Consider the following 17611-nt stretch of genomic DNA (forward strand, 5'->3'; position numbering starts at 1 on the left):
AGAGTAGCGGGGCAGCACACTTTCACTGCTGAATGGACCTGCACATACTGTGCAGCCGCCGGCAGCCTTAGAACACAGAAAGGGTGCGGGGCCTAAATAGCCCCCCCCTAAAATCGCCCCGGGTAGGGCAAATGTCTGGGTCCTCCCCTGCCCTCAGCACTCCCGATGAAGAGTCAGCCACTGCCATTAAGGAGATGCAGCCAGCATCTTACATATATAGCTGCCGGATGCTGCTCCTCCATTTCAGTGTTACGCTGGAAGTGTATTGTTTGGTTATGATGTCACAGCCAAGCGCTACACTTCGAGTCCCAAGAGGAGAGAATGCCGTCCCTATCTCCCGTCTGCTAAGATAAACAGCAGGGGTGGAGGTGCAGTGTGAGGGGGGGATGCGGTACTTGTGTACTTTATGGACTCATTGCAGAGAAAGCAACGAATGTTTTGTCGTCCTCATCCCAAACCGTTCAGCATCTACTCTACTCCCCATTATTAGAGAACGGATCAGACCTGGCACTACAATCATATAGGATTGTTGGTAAGCTTATGCGGATATTGGTAACAGTGGTTTCCAGCATCTAAGCATGAATCACACCTTCATCTTCCCCGAAACACTAGCAAATGCACGGAAGATTGAAAGGATGTGGAGATCTGCTGCTAAGTGGGAAAACAAAAAAAGAAGAGTGACGAACAGAAATTTCCTTGAGTCGTATATGGCCGAGTTTATGTGGAGGACTAGCCTAAATAACCGTGATCCTTGCAAAGTTATTTTAGAAGATATCTACATTTTTTGCCAGAAAAAAAAAAACGAAGAATCAACAACCGAAGAATTGGAAGTAGCAGTGGACATCACCGAAAGTTCTATATAATAAGGTAATGAGTCCCTAAAGTACACAAGTACCGGGGATGCTTTAGTCGGGAGGGGGCACTCGCAAGACTTGCACCGGCCTGCAAAACATACTACTTTTCTGCAATGGGTACTGCTGATTAATCATTCTCTAGCATAAATGTTAATTTACATGACATGTGGAAGCTGGACATATTTATAAAGATCTGGATCCCAGATCAGCCCACTTAACTCATCCGATATTGATATGAATCCCAATTATGCTCACTTGCCTGTACATGAGCTGTGATTGTGTGTCTTGCATCTATTTGTTTGTTTTTACATTGTTGTAGTAAACTGCTAGCAGTAAATCAAAAAATAAAATAAAGTCTGTTAGACTGTTACAAAACAAACCTGCTTTTCCCTATTACCAATATATTATTTTCACAATCTCTTCTTAAACTTTATTTTGAATGCTAGATAATGTATGAGAATGAATGAAATGTGGTCATTTAAATTAATGTAATTCCCATGAGTCTCATAACTCTTCCCTTAGGGCTATTATCACTCTATTGGCTTGAGACATTACTTAGAGATGTGAAACTTGGCTAGCCTAGTATACCCATTCACCATTCAATGAGAAACAGGGCCATGCTGTACTGTATACATATAGCTTAATAATAGATAAGGCTTCAATAAGCTTTTATTCTGTGGCTATACTATGAAAGTAAATATTTAAAGATGTGTTGTCTGCTGTATTATACCGTCTATAGTCAGTCTGTGTCGTTTTCTTCAGTTCTATTTTATTTTTGTTGTTGTTATGATTATTATTAATTTATTTAGTTATTTATTTATTTAGTTATTTATAAAATACCACATATTTCGAAGTGGACTGTTCTGCTGCAATTTCAGTTTTTGAGAAATTTTGCAGTAATTTTGCATGTTTCTAATTATTTTGTTTATAACTAAAAATAGTATTTCAGCATGCACACCATGGAGTATATTTACTAATCTGCGAGTTTGAAACAGTGGAGATGTTGCCTATAGTAACCAATCAGATTCTAGTTATCATTTAATTAGTACGTTCTACAAAATGACAGCTAAAATCTGATTGGTTGCTATAGGCAACATCACCACTTTTTCTAACCCGCAGTTTAGTAAATATACCACCATGTCTTTTGTTGCTTTAAGAGTCATGAATATGAAGAAATTACTGGCAACTGAGTGGCACAAAAATATAACCTCCTGAAAATATTTTGCTAAGCAAATTTGGCACAGCACAGTTTATATCATATATTGTCAACATGGCGTATCTTCTATTCTTTTCTTTCCATTCTTTCTGCAAGTTTTACATGAAAATGGTAAACCATGCTGTGAGGAGCAACTGCAGGATATTTGCTAGAACATTGGCCAAAACATAGGCAGCTTGAGTCCTAAATCATGCCACTGTTTCATCATTTAGTATTAAAACAGCCTGCAGAAAATGGGCTTTAGTTTGAAGAAAAAAGTACAAGCAAACTAGCTTTAATGAATTGTCAAGCAGGTTCTCATGGATTATTCAAGTAAAGTATGCACTCAGCAATAACAGAGCTTAGACAAAAATAATGAACCTCTTCAGGGAAAAAGTACTAGGCTAGAAAATTAGATTTCGCTTTTGGGTATGTCATTGAAACACATCCAGGATGGCTCTTTGTAACTGAACTAGAGAATTGGCTTTGCGTGCATTAGAAATGTTTAACATTTGCCCTTCTCCTAAACACTGTATCACACTATATAGCTTTCACATTGTGGACTCTATTTATTAAATAGAGAAAAGTCCTATCTCCAGAGAAAATTTCTGTTTTCACCAGATATAGGACTTCCATATTTATCAAAGGCTACCACCATGTTATCACTGGTGGCAGCCCATGCCATTGAAGAGGTTTAACAAGGATCACGGAAAGTACCAACGCATTCCTCCTTTCGTTATATCAATCTCTGGATGGGGATAGCAGTATATATTAGAGATGAGCGCACTCGGATTTCCTGAATCCAAGCCCACCCAAAACAGATCCGGGTATTGGCGCCAAATGAAGACTTGAAACCGAGGCTCGGAGTCATAATCCCGCTGTCGGATCTCGCGATACTCGGAACCTATAAATTCCCTAGTCGCCGCCATCTTCACTCGGCCATTGATCAGGGTAGAGGGAGGGTGTGTTAGGTGGTCCTCTGTCCTGGTAGATCTCGTGCTGTGCTGTTTAGTTCTGTGCTGTGCTGTTTAGTTCTGTGCTGTGCTGTGTTCTGCAGTATCAGTCCAGTGGTGCTGTGTGCTGTGCTCTGTCAATTTTGAGTACAGTGGTGCTGCTGGGTCCTGTGCCGTGTCCTATTCAGTCCAGTGGTGCTGTGTCCTGTGCTCTGTCCTTCTAAGGGCATAGTTATTTCCCCATTATTCCCCATTTTCAAAAAAATAAAAAAAAAGTTATAAAAAAAAAAACAAAAAAAAAATTAAAAAAAAAATTAATTACAACAAAATTTGCAAAACCAATCCTGCAGTATAAGCCCATTGGTACTGCAATATTACCAAGTTCACTGATTCAGCAGTATAAGTCCAGTGGTGCTGCTATTACAAAGTTCACTGATTCAGCAGTATAAGTCCAGTGGTACTGCTATTACAAAGTTCACAGATTCAGCAGTATAAGTCCAGTGGTACTGATATATTACAAAGTTCACTGATTCAGCAGTATAAGTCCAGTGGTACTGCTATTACAAAGTTCTCTGATTCAGCAGTATAAGTCCAGTGGTACTGATATATTACAAAGTTCACTGATTCAGCAGTATAAGTCCAGTGGTACTGCTATTACGAAGTTCACTGATTCAGCAGTATAAGTCCAGTGGTACTGCTATTACAAAGTTCACAGATTCAGAAGTATAAGTCCAGTGGTACTGTTATATTACAAAGTTCACTGATTCAGCAGTATTAGTCCAGTGGTACTGCTATTACAAAGTTCACTGATTCAGCAGTATAAGTCCAGTGGTACTGATATATTACAAAGTTCACTGATTCAGCAGTATAAGTCTAGTGGTACTGATTGATATATTACAAAGTTCACTGATTCAGCAGTATAAGTCAAGTGGTACTCTCCTGTGCCGCATATAATTTTTAAAGGCTTTGCCGAGTGTGTGTGGCTTAGGGGTACGCTCTCTTGTGCTACATATAATGGAAAACCAAAATTTGGAGGATAAAGTAGGGAAAGATCAAGACCCACTTCCTCCTAATGCTGAAGCTGCTGCCACTAGTCATGACATAGACGATGAAATGCCATCAACGTCGTCTGGCAAGCCCGATGCCCAATCTCCTAGTACAGGGCATGTAAAATCCAAAAAGCCCAAGTTCTCCAAAAATAGCAAAAAGAGAAACTTAAAATCATCTGAGGAGAAACGTAAAGTTGGCAATATGCCATTTACGACACGTAGTGGCAAGGAACGGCTTAGGCCCTGGCCCGTGTTCATGACTAGTGGTCCAGCTTCACCCAAGGATCTAAGCCCTCCTCCTCCCCCCCCTACAAAAAATTTAAGAGAGTTATGCTGTCAGCAACAACAACAAAACAGCAAAGAACTCTGCCTTCTAAACAGATGACATCACAAATCCCCAAGGCGAGTCCAAGGGTGTTGTTGGTTGTGAACCCTGACCTTCCCATCACTGTACGGGAAGAGGTGACTCCATACAGCATTTGCAGCACGCCCTCTGCATATGCTGGAAGGATCACCCACAGTCCAGTTACAGATTTGGCTAATGAAGGTGTGAATGTTGAACACCGGGAGGAGGATATTGATGTAGCTGGCGCTGAGGAGGATGTTGATGATTATGATGCAGACAGATACCAAATTGCCATTCTCAATTTCTATTTATATTCTAGATTATATAACGGCTGAATAGTTATCTATTTTACTCCTAGTGGAGAGGGGAGCTGATGCAGACAGATACCAAACTGCCTTTGTCCATTTCTTTGTATATTGGAATTTCTAGTTCTACAGTCTATGCAGGCTGCTTTTTTTATATTCAACTACAAGTGTAGGGCGGGGGGGGGGGGGCATAGATAGCCACCAAAGTTAACGTGGTCCATTTAATTTCACTTTCTAGCTCCACAGTCTGTGCAGCCTGCTTTTTTTATCTTCAAAGTATTTACAAGCCTTGCAATCTAAATTAACTAGAGGTAGTGACGTGCTAGAACTCCAAAAGGCAGTTTGGAAGCCCCTGTACAAACTGGCTCTATTTTACCTGAGTTGTCCCCCCTCCAGTGTGTACTCGGAAAGAGTTTTTAGTGCAGCGGGGAACCTGGTCAGTGAGCGGCGAAGGAGGTTGCTTCCTCACAACATTGAAAAAATGATGTTTATAAAAATGAATAATCAATTCCTCAATGAAGTACAGCACTGCCCTCCAGATAGTACAGAGGGACCTGTGGTTGTGGAGTCCAGCGGGAACAAATTGATAATGTGTGAGGAGGAAGAAGTACACACTGTAGGGGGAGAGGATACAGAGGCTGAGGATGAGGACGACATCTTTCCTCAGTAGAGCCTGTTTAGTTTGTACAGGGAGAGATGAATTGTTATTTTGGTGTGGGGGCCCAAACAAACCAATCATTTCAGCCACAGTTGTTTGGTAGGCCCTGTCGCTGAAATGATTGGTTTGTTAAAGTGTGCATGTCCTATTTCAACAACATAAGGGTGGGTGGGAGGGCCCAAGGACAATTCCATCTTGCAACTATTTTTTTTGGCATTATGTGACCATTCAACAGTCGTTTGCCATGTTCAAAAAGTAAAAGAAAATGTCAACGATTTCAAAATATTGAATCAAAAGTTAAATGCCCTGTCATTATTTAAAACAAGAGTGTTTGACGTGCTAGAATTAGTGTAGTGTTAATATGTTATAAACACTACACTTGGAACTTGGAGGAGGTGTTGTGGCCCCGGTATCAAATTTAGTACCGGGGCCACCCCACTACGCAGTCCAGATACTTGTTTGGTGGAATTCTGACCAGTTGAGGGTGTAACTATTTATTATATTGTGGCCCCGGTATCAAATTTAGTAACGGGGCCACCCCACTACGTAGTCCAGAAACTTGTTTGGTGGAATTCTGACCAGTAGAAGGTGTAACTATTTATTATATTGTGGCCCCGGTATCAAATTTAGTACCGGGGCCACCCCACTACGCAGTCCAGATACTTGTTTGGTGGAATTCTGACCAGTTGAGGGTGTAACTATTTATTATATTGTGGCCCCGGTATCAAATTTAGTACCGGGGCCACCCAACTACGTAGTCCAGATTTTTTTTTTGGGAAATTCAGAGCCGTGGAGGGTTTTTTATTAATTATATTGTGGTGACCACTCCTCTACGCAGTCCAGGTACATTATTCGGTGCGATTCAGACCAGTTGATGGTTTTCTTATTATATTGTGGTGACCACTCCTCTACACAGTCCAGATACATTTATTAGTGCGAATCATACAAGTTCAGGGTTTTTAATTTATATTGTGGTGAGTGACCACTCCTCTACGCAGTCCAGGTACATTTTTTGGTGCAATTCATACCAGTTGATGGTTTTCTTATTATATATATTGTGGTGACCACTCCTCTACGCAGTCCAGATACATTTATTAGTGCGAATCCTACAAGTTCAGGGTTTTTAATTTATATTGTGGTGACCACTCCTCTACGCAGTCCAGGTACATTTTTTGGTGCGATTAAGACCAGTTGATGGTTTTCTTATTATATTGTGGTGACCCACTCCTCTACGCAGTCCATGTACATTATTCGGTGCGATTCAGACCAGTTGATGGTCTTCTTATGTTATTGTGGTGACCACTCCTCTACGCAGTCCAGATACATTTATTGGTGCGATTCATACAAGTTCAGGGTTTTTAATTTATATTGTGGTGAGTGACCACTTCTCTACGCAGTCCAGGTACATTTTTTGGTGCGATTCATACCAGTTGATGGTTTTCTTATTATATATATTGTGGTGACCACTCCTCTACGCAGTCCAGATACATTTATTGGTGCGATTCAGACCAGTTGATGGTTTTCTTATTATATTGTGGTGACCACTCCTCTACGCAGTCCAGATACATTTATTGGTGCGATTCATACAAGTTCAGGGTCTTTAAATTATATTGTGGTGAGTGACCACTCCTCTACGCAGTCCAGGTACATTTTTTGGTGCGATTCATACCAGTTGATGGTTTTCTTATTACATATATTGTGGTGACCACTCCTCTACGCAGTCCAGATACATTTATTGGTGCGAATCATACAAGTTCAGGGTTTTTAATTTATATTGTGGTGAGTGACCACTTCTCTACGCAGTCCAGGTACATTTTTTGGTGCGATTCAGACCAGTTGATGGTTTTCTTATTATATATATTGTGGTGACCACTTCTCTACGCAGTCCAGATACATTTATTGGTGCGATTCAGACCAGTTGATGGTTTTCTTATTATATTGTGGTGACCACTCCTCTACGCAGTCCAGATACATTTATTGGTGCGATTCAGACAAGTTCAGGGTCTTTAAATTATATTGTGGTGAGTGACCACTCCTCTACGCAGTCCAGGTACATTTTTTGGTGCGATTCATACCAGTTGATGGTTTTCTTATTATATATATTGTGGTGACCACTTCTCTACGCAGTCCAGATACATTTATTGGTGCGATTCAGACCAGTTGATGGTTTTCTTATTATATTGTGGTGACCACTCCTCTACGCAGTCCAGGTACATTTTTTGGTGCGATTCAGACCAGTTGATGGTTTTCTTATTAAATATATTGTGGTGACCACTTCTCTACGCAGTCCAGATACATTTATTGGTGCGATTCAGACCAGTTGATGGTTTTCTTATTATATTGTGGTGACCACTCCTCTACGCAGTCCAGATACATTTAATGGTGCGATTCATACAAGTTCAGGGTTTTTAAATTATATTGTGGTGAGTGACCACTCCTCTACGCAATCCAGGTACATTTTTTGGTGCGATTCATACCAGTTGATGGTTTTCTTATTATATATATTGTGGTGACCACTCCTCTACGCAGTCCAGATACATTTATTGGTGCGATTAATACAAGTTCAGGGTTTTTAATTTATATTGTGGTGACCACTCCTCTACGCAGTCCAGGTACATTATTCGGTCCGATTCAGACCAGTTGATGGTTTTCTTATTATATTGTGGGGACCACTCCACTACGCAGTCCAGAAAGATACCTCGTTGCAACGTTTTGGACTAGTAACTATATTGTGAGGTGTTCAGAATACACTGTAAATTAGTGGAAATGCTTGTTATTGAATGTTATTGAGGTTAATAATAGCGTAGGAGTGAAAATAAGCCCAAAAACTTGATTTTTGAAGTTTTAATGCTTTTTCAAAAAAAATCAGAATCCAAAACCTTAAATCCGAACCAAAACCCTTCGACAGGTGTTTTGCGAAACAAATCCGAACCCAAAACATCACGAAAATCCGAATCCAAAACACAAAACACGAGACACCAAAAGTCGCCGGTGCACATCCCTAGTATATATTGAATGAAATAATGCTTTATTTAAATAAAACATTTTTTAAATTGGAATAGAATGATCAAATTTTATTCGATTTTTTATATATTTTCATATTTTATTTTTATTTGTACAAGTGGAACTGGAAGCCCAAGTCAAGGCTTTCAGTTCCACCTTATAGATATGCATCAAGACTGTCCTGGCAAAGCTGTAAGACTACTTTTACCGCTGCCACCCAGTATCCCTTGGAAGTGAGTATCACTCTGCTGCTCCAGTAATATTTAATGATAAACTGTGTTGAAGCTGTTTATTGTAGCAATAGACATCTGTGTTATCACCGTTTACTAATAAATATGGACTTAGGGTTTGTAGAGTAAAGATCTCATTAGTTTAAACTAAATGTGCACAGGTATGTGACCCTTTATCTATAAACCCATCACCCAGAAAGTTCCAAAGACCAGAAAGAAGTAAAGGGTGATAGCCAAACATCCAATCATGATGAAGTACCTCCTCCTATAGTCGCTGTAAGAAGCACTTTTAAACAGTTTAAAGAGGAGAATGGCAGGGACAGTGCAAGGAAAGACGACGGTCATTTTTAAATGTATTTCAGGATATTGTAGGCATAGTACTTCTAATTGAGGAAAAACACCATATTCAGAAGGCCCTAAGTGAAAAATTTGGGGTCTCAGGTGATCTAATCGCAAGTAGTTTGTGGTCACGGATGGCTTCTCTGTCTGTTTCTTACTAGTTGATGCTGGCATCTTTTTGCTACAGAAATGTGGCTACTTGTCAGTTTTACTATTAGTGCAATCTTAGCTATTGTTGATTGGGAGATGCAATGATGACAGTGTAGCTTCAATAAATGTGTTGTCTCTGTAAAGATGAAAATAAAATGTTTGATGACAACAGTAACGGTTATTTTCTTTAAATTATTTGTTTTTTTTGTTTTTTAATTTACGGCAAGTTTGCTTTTAAAGCTTTCAGATTAGTAACAATATCGGAATAGAAGCTGGTACCCAGACAAAAACAGGGAAGTATAGCCATTAGTCTGTCTCATAGTTGCATGGGCAAGTTGCTCTCATACATGTAGTAGGCAGGCAAAAAAATACTATTAAATGATTTCACAAGAAGGTCCAGATTTGTGGAAATACCACATAGACGAGGGCTTACGGCAGATTTCAGAGTCGGATCCTGCTTCATTGCCACATATTGTTTCTTATGTAGCCCTGACAGCATAAACAAAGTAATATTCATTTAATTTTTAATTACATATAGTAATTGGAATATTTATTTTTTTACAGATATGTATGTTAAAGGTTGGTGCTATGGGCTTGGGCGGTGATGAGTAGAAAGAGGGGGTTGTAGCAAATGGAGAGGGTGCACAACCTGGAGCTGTCCACAATATTTCAGAGCATGCGATTGCTAACATTAAACTTATATTTTAAGATTTAGTGGATGTGAATGAATTATAAGTGAATCAGTAATCATAGTTGACATGAAAAAAAAAAACCCACATATTCTTTCAACCATTGTTTTAGAAGAACATCCTTTTACAGTGAGAGAAAATGTACCATTAATTACATCCTTCATTAGGTCATTATGTTTACGGGGCTGATATTGCAGACTAAATATCTTTCCTGGTAATGGTGCATTAGGCTTTATAAATCTAACCTCTTGAAGACATACATCGTAACAATGGAGGCACTCTTTCCAATCAAACGTGCTAAGAGCATGAGAATTAATGTTTCATTTATAAACATCACATTAAGACCGACCAGACATTTTATAGAACTTAATACATGGAAAGTGAAAATTTAATATGGAAAAAAAAAACAAGTCTCTGAGCCTACATTTGCATTCACCAGCATTACAGGCACTGCCTTTCAGACACTGTACATGTGACAAGCATACTAAACCTATTTCACACAACACCATATCCATATGCAGTGCTTTGATCATCCTCTATAGCTTAGTTACAAAGGCTTTCTAGCTGCAGGCAATAGTCTCAGGAATCATTCTTATGTTAGATATATACTATGATTTCCTATGCCAGGGTCTAAAAATCTGCACATTCACCCAATGCTTAAACAGATATGTTATATGTAAATAAGTATGCAAATACTATAAACTTTACTGACAGGTTGAAAGAGAGAAAGTGCAGGATCTTGCTAGGTTCAACTAAATCCACTGCTGCATTTAAACCATCAATGTGATTGAGGAAAAAGACAAAATCAATATCATCCTATGAAGACAAACACACAATAGCCAACTTTAGGGGATGTAGCTATGGCTGTTTTCACACTTGCCTTGGGTGATTTGCCCTCTGCTGTGTTCAGCTGACAATAGCTAAAGCTTGAATGTTAGTGAAAAAAATGTCACTAGTCCATTAGAAGATATTAACCATACTTACCTACTTTTGAAGGCAGCTGTCCGGGAGGGGGTCCGTCGAAGGGGCAATTTCGGCCAATCACAGCAGGGGGCGGGGCCATAATGCAGCGTTTAGCCCCCCCACCCATCTTCAACAACGGAGACAGCTGGATCCGGGATTTTTGCCTGCTCTCTCGGGAGTCCGGGAGAACTCACAAAAATTCGGGAGTCTCCCGGACATTCCGGGAGAGTAAGCAACTATGATATTAACTATACTCACAGTATGTTTTTTAGCAAATGTCTAATGTATCAAATTGGCCATAGTCCTTTTGAATGCTAAAATAGATTGAACTTTGTTGATGTTTATCATAAGGACCAGTAACAGCTATTACTTCATATGGGTATAAAACATAGTGGCCTACTCTCCCGGAATGTCCGGAAGAGTAGGCCACTCACTCGGATCCCGCTATGATGATGCAATTGGAATCAAAATGCATCATCAAGGCCAGGAGGTGAGATCCAAAATGTAAGCAAATATGGTATAAAGCCATTCAATGAGTAAATACTATCAGTGAGTAGATGTTATGCAAGCTACACTTTTTTGAAAATATAAATATTTTATTCATACATTTACGTTTGCTACAATATATACACAACTGGACACATATCAATTTGAATCAGTTCAAATATAAGACAGGTGCTCGTAGTGTTTTTATGTAGACATGCATTATGCATTTTATATAAGTGCAAAAAGATGTATGTAGCCGATGTGTCAACTTAATGTGTGTTTACTACAGTCACATATAAATGTATTCTCTATAATCTGGTTTTTTTTTAGGTTGTTTATGCTGGCTGGATCGGGTGACTTATAGAAAGATCTACACGTTTCCCACTGACTAGGTGAGTGACTGTTCCTATGTGTTTCTGCCGCACACATTATGTTGAATTGAGTCTAAAAGTGCATTTTTGAATTGAGTCCCTGAATGTGCATTTTTTGACTCATACCTACATTTCCCAGAAATGGGCTTTATTAATTACATTTTCATCTGTTTTACAAAAGAGCAAAATGTGCACCTCATGCAGTGTTTATGTCATTTGTTCCTATGTATGTGGGATTGCACCTGTGTTATGGGAAAGTGCACAGATTTGCATTGCAAAATAGTGGTGTCTGGGGGGTGCTTCGTCATTTTGCATCTTCTAATGGGAGGAGCTAATCAGAAGATGTACCTTACTTCCAGAGTGCAGACCACTTGGTTATGCACCCACACACAAAAACATTTCATTTTGCTTGGCAAGATTATTTCAATTAAATTGAATGGCTGTAGAAGGAATATTTAGGAGATGCATTTCGACCATTGTAAAAAAATGAGGTGTTCTAGATGGATAGTCTTGATGGTGTCTACTCCTTCACTACTTCTAGAGAGAGTGTCGGTAGCCCTGATGCAGAGAGACACAAGACCCCCAACCAAGACAACACTCCAAATAACTTGATACTTTGAAAATAATTATTTTTAATAATTGGTATCAAAGAAAATGAAAGGGAATGGGTTAAGTTAGAGGGATTCACAGAAAATATTATTAGCTTACTAAACAATTTATGGTAAACACATTGACAGTTTAGTAATAAATTATGAATTAAAATACTATAAATTATTATTTAATAAACTTACATAAACTATCAGCTCCTTTATTTTAAAAGTATCTTCCAAGACAATTTTAGTGATCACTTTAAAATTAAACTAAATGATTGTAATACTTACAATACCTAAATAGTCTACTAAATAGTTCTCATCAACTAAATATTATTCAAAATCCATTTTTCTGTAATCATCACTGTTATTGGTGATGACGGGACTTAAGTGATTTAGTAGTCCAGAGATTCCCTTTCTGGACTAGGGTTGCTGGTTGCTGCCCAGTTGTCATTGCTTCACTCTCCCTGTTCTACTCTCTCTTCTTTAACTGCCACTTCATTGATGTTGTTACTTTCTACTCTGTCAATCCTTTATTGTCTCTCTCCCACTAATATACTCTTTATTTTACTCTGCCTCACAGCACACATCTTTAATTAAAATGTTTACTTTAGATGTTCTAGCCCATGTAATTGTCTCTCTATTTACTGTGATCCAGTAAGTGTTGCCTTTCGACCCTTTCCATTTAGGTGCGGTACATTTTAGCGATTGCCATAATTCCGACAATGACCATCGGGACAAAGGAATGCCGATTACAATAATTTCGATATGCAGGAAATCCAGACTTACCATAAAAAAGACACACACCATCCCCGACAAGCCTGCTTTACTTTCCAAATGCAGAAAATCCCGGCAGTTGCAAATGCCATCAATTAAAATGGCGATAATGAGATTTCCAGTTTTAAAGTGGCAGTGCCAGGACCTGCCGCATCTATAATGTAGAACCCTTTATCCTAATTGTAACACTAACCTTAACCCTAAACCTAAATCTAACCCTTACAGTAGAATATAGATGCCGCGGGTCCTGGCATTACAATTTTAAATCCGTAAATGTCACTCTCATTATTTTAATTGATGTCATTTGCAAGTGCCAGGATTTTCTGTATTCGCAAAGTATATCAGACTTGTCTGTGATGTTCTGTGTGTTTATTCGGGTAAGTCTGGATTTGCTGCCCATCTGTATTATTGTAATCGGCATTCCTTTGCCGCGATTGCAATTGTCGGAATTGTGGCAATCACAATCATGACTGCCACCATTCTTTTTGTCTCTATCTATCTATCTATCTATCTATCTATCTATCTATCTATCTATCTATCTATCTATCTATCTATCTAATCTATCTATCTATCTATCTATCTATCTATCTATCTATCTATCTATCTATCTATCTATCTATCTATCTATCTATCTATCTATCTATCTATCTATCTATCTATCTATCTTATCTATTTATCTATCTATCTATCTATCTTGTTTTATTTTATTCTCTAAAATGGATAATGTTCCCTATTTCTCCATTTTCTGCCCATTTCCTGTCCTGTCTGCCTCATTTGCAAAACAAGGATGTGGGCTCAGAACTATGGACTTGAACAGACAAATAGACGCATTTGCTGAAATAGTAATATTCTGCACTTTTGTAAAGAACCTTCAGTGAGTAGACAGATTTCAGATAGATGTTCTCTCTCACTGTTGGAAGATGAATAAAAGGTCATTTTAATAGATAGATAGTAGAAACAGACAGCAAAGAAAAATCTTATTTGATGCAGTAAAAAGACTGGTGTTTTATATTGTGATTATAAAAGATTCACTTTTACTATGCTTTCTGTGAAGGAACTCCTAAATCGCCGTTGCTGCGCCTGTAATGATGCAGTCGCAGTGGGCAAAGCTTTATCCATGTATAATGGCCACTAGCATTTCACTGCTGTTTGCACACGACGAACACATGCACAGATTAAGAACTGGCTGAAAGCCAGAGCATTTCAAACACAGAATACATGCGGCATTTGATAGAGAGAATTTCAAACAAAGAAATTGTCTCTAACGTGTGCTCTACATTAAGTTAGATCAGGCAAGGAAGCATGTGTTGGACAGGATGTACAGCTAAGAAGCACAGAGCAGTGACTCATTGCAGACAGTGTCCAGTTGTGGGTGTGAGGTCAAAACCCCCCACCAGAAGCAATGCTTACTGAGCATAGTTGCCGACCTTTAATAATCGGCCTCCGGGAGTCTCAGTGTAGAGGTGGGCGTGAAGGGACGGAGCTCCGCGAATCGCCTCTTTTTGGCCCCGCCCCCTGTGAAGTAATTTAACTCTAATCCTGCCATCTAACTGTTTCTATAACCTTGCCTTATGTAACTATTTCTTTCTTAATCTTTAGCTCTATGTATCTTATCTATTACATTTATATACAAATATCTCACACAGGCTAGTCCCCCCCCCGCTCCTTGCTCAGGCATGTTATTGTTTGCAGGCCTACATTACTACTTACACATGCTCTTCTCAAATACATCATCTTACTTACACACAGGCATATAAACAACACACATGCATGACGCATGCTCATCTATCACCCTTTTAAACACATTCTCTTTGCAAACATACATAAATGCTTCCTATTTAAACAGACACACATATGCTTGCTTAAACTCATTCTCTTTACCTTTCTCTTTTTACATTTAAACATACATTACACAGAGAGCAATGACTGATAATGCGCTCTTACATTTCTGTCTTACACACACACACACATACACACACACACACACACACACAAATCCCTGAATGTAAATACACAAATGAGGTTAGCACAATAACATAATGAGATACTATAAACTGACTTCTGAAGTAATCTAGTAAAATCTATATTAACATCATGTCTACTGAAACTACAGTGTATTATATGTAGGCATTTTATCTACTGTATATTTGATCACAATGTTATCTTTGTAAAGTAAAAGATCTGTACCTTTCCGTATGTTTAGATAACTGGGAGAAAAGGATGAATGTATGATATGTTCATACAGATAATGCAGTATTGTGAAGTAAATGATAGATTGGTATTTATTTAGCCATTAACACATAATGGTGGGCTATCTGACATGGAGGTCAATAGATGTGTAATACTTAGGCGGTATAAAGCCTGGTCATACAAAGAAATTGCATAAGTTTCTCTTACAGATTTCTAGCTGGGATACGTAAGCATAACAACTGGGATTCCTTGTTTACAGTTGGCGCTGTACGAGGTGAATGTTTAAAAAGGTTGTGTAGAATATGCCCCTAAAGTGGATCCGAAATGTCACGGGTGCGTGGTATTAGACGTCACTAAAATAGCGAGAAAGACGCAAATTGCATTAAAGCCCAATAATTAATGAGATTAGTTATTTATGAGATCAAAGGCATTGTATCATTATTATGGCATAACACACAGGATTCTATAACACTTTCTACAGTACATAGAGTGTGAGGCCATTCCTACTTTCAGCGACTGTATGTAGGAACAAGAAAGTGGTTGGGAAATTCATCCAAAAGCTGTTGCTGCGTAAATATTTTTTGGAAGTCAGGCAGTAATATATTTATTTTAAATGTGGTTTATATGGACTATCCCATTAATTTTCACCACATTGCACTTTAGCAAATCATTTTTTATGTACTCTATAGTGCTTTGATCTTGTGCAATTTAGCCTAATGAAAGACCACCTCTAATTGGTTATGGAATTATTATATTGTACCTCCTTGTTTTTCTACTTTTTAGAAGTGTGCACTTATTAAGTACATAATCTTAGTGTGAGATATTGATAAGTATTTACATAATTTGGAGACAACAGACAATGCTTTTACTGTCTGTAAATTCATTATTATACTGTATTTGTTTATTAAGGTTCTGATTAATCTGAGTTTTTGGAGCATGGAGTTCATTATTTATCACTGAATGAGTTTTGAACAGCATACTAATGAATTTCTAAAGTTGTTATTTTGTAAAGATCACAAAGCTATTTGCAGGGTGCACAATGTGAAGCAAACTAAACTTTTATCAGCATAGATTCTCTTTAATGTGTGTTCCAAATGGCTGCATGGTGCATTCATTGTGTTCTCAGTGAATTTAATCACATTGGAGTTCCTGGCATGTAGACGCACATGCTGCAATTAGTGTCACTTTGTATCTCTGAAATTTGGATCCAGCACTGGTGTGCTTGGAACAGAAATCGGTTTCGGATATTATCCAATGCTAGTGTACAAGTGCACATAAGTGTTTCGTCTGTTTAACAATCATCATCCTGGTTCAATCCTCCTGGCTATGCGATTGGCAAGCTTGTGTAAGTATACTATCCAAACAATTGTATGCACTCTGGGATAGGACTCAATTTAATTTCAAGGCTAAGCAAAATAATCAAGGCACTAGTAGTACACACCATTCAGAATAGGACAATATTGTTGTATGTCCCTAGCTATAAGTCCTCATGCAGAAAATATCATGGTGAGCAAAGCAAATTTATATGATCCTTGTTTCAAGCTCGATATCGGATTTATGTATTTTTTATGCCAATGAAAGATTTTCAGGATTTATTGCCAGTAGCAGGACTGTTATAGCTAATTTGAGATGCAGATAAAGATGTTTGAATGTTTACTTTTATATATTTATGTGTGTAAGTGCTGATTATATATTGTGGTGGCCTTCCCAGTTACTTTACTGTTAATGTATCTAAAAACCTCAAAGGAGTCTGTAAATTATTTCCCATGCCAATCGTGTTATCATCTTGCCACTTTCTCAACTTTGAATGGCTAGTGGCACAGTGTGAATAGTTTTACACTTAGAAGATTTCAAAGCCAAAGCGGTTGACAAAAGACTAATATTTTCTATGGCCACTTATCACTTATAACAGAAATCTTGTATTGCTGCAATTTACTTTGAAAATTCCACCAGGGCAACTGAGAGATACTGGTTGGCATAAGTAAGTGGAGTATTGCATCTGTGTATGCATGGCCCAGCTTTGCTGGATCACACATAAACAGTGGGACTAGAAGCCCAATTCCAACTTCACTTTAAACCAAATGTTTAAAAATATTTAAAAGTAGTAAAAATAAAAATTGTGCTTGGATTTTTAGAAAAAGATGCTTTATTTAGATAAATAAAGCATTTTTCAATCAATATCCTGATGGCAATAGCAATTTGACGATTGTGGCGGTAAATTCACTGCTGTTATCCTGCTTAAATAGACTTTCCAATGGAAGCTTTCACTTAGTAAACCACGTATTAGAAAGGGAGCCTTAAAACGGGAAAATGGGTTTTCTCCCTATAATAAATAAACCCCTTGTTTGGTGTTTGGAATCGGTGGTAATCGTTAATATGATAACCACCATACGACACCCAGTTTACCTACAAAGTAAAAACGAATGAGTTAAAAACGATGCAAATATTAATAGACTTACCTTT

At 38.2% G+C, this 17611-nt stretch overlaps 1 protein-coding gene across 6 annotated transcripts in view; it reads left to right on the top strand.

The window, feature by feature from the left end:
• Positions 1-17611, top strand: part of LINGO2 (leucine rich repeat and Ig domain containing 2) — a 1158257-nt gene that overhangs the window by 936517 nt on the left and 204129 nt on the right. For all 6 annotated transcript variants that reach the window (XM_075209906.1, XM_075209933.1, XM_075209916.1 and 3 more), the window contains one exon: positions 11551-11612. The gene's annotated coding sequence lies outside the window, so the exon portion shown is untranslated. The remainder of the gene's footprint in view (positions 1-11550; positions 11613-17611) is intronic.

Source organism: Mixophyes fleayi, chromosome 1 (assembly GCF_038048845.1).
Source record: "Mixophyes fleayi isolate aMixFle1 chromosome 1, aMixFle1.hap1, whole genome shotgun sequence".
Classification (NCBI taxonomy): Eukaryota; Metazoa; Chordata; class Amphibia; order Anura; family Limnodynastidae; genus Mixophyes; species Mixophyes fleayi.